Source organism: Oryzias melastigma, linkage group LG7 (assembly GCF_002922805.2).
Source record: "Oryzias melastigma strain HK-1 linkage group LG7, ASM292280v2, whole genome shotgun sequence".
NCBI classification, from domain to species: Eukaryota; Metazoa; Chordata; class Actinopteri; order Beloniformes; family Adrianichthyidae; genus Oryzias; species Oryzias melastigma.
In genome coordinates this window covers 7130450-7130814 of record NC_050518.1, presented here as the reverse complement: position 1 = coordinate 7130814, position 365 = coordinate 7130450, and positions in this window count along the sequence as shown.

Genomic DNA, 365 nt, shown 5'->3' with positions numbered 1-365 from the left:
GGTTAATGTTCCAAAAGGCTGTGCAGGAAAGAAGAGCTCTGTTGTCTGAAGGGTTTATTGGTTTATACAAAGCATTAAACTGTCATTTATTTTGATAAACTTCAATTAGCTTTTGTAAATGATAAACAGGAAGTGTAAAAGGGAATCATGAAATCATCATCGTATGGACATTTCCCAAAAGATGCAGTTGAACAACGAAACAGATGCCTTGTCTGTGGTTTAACTTCTCCATTTGTGTTTCTTGTACTGGAAGAGAGAGAAAAAAGTTTTTTGCTCAATTGTGCTAACAAAGGGAGGATTTTCCATCAAAGAAAAGATGGATGCAAAAAGGAACAATCTTCTAAACCTTTTCCATCTCTAGGTTT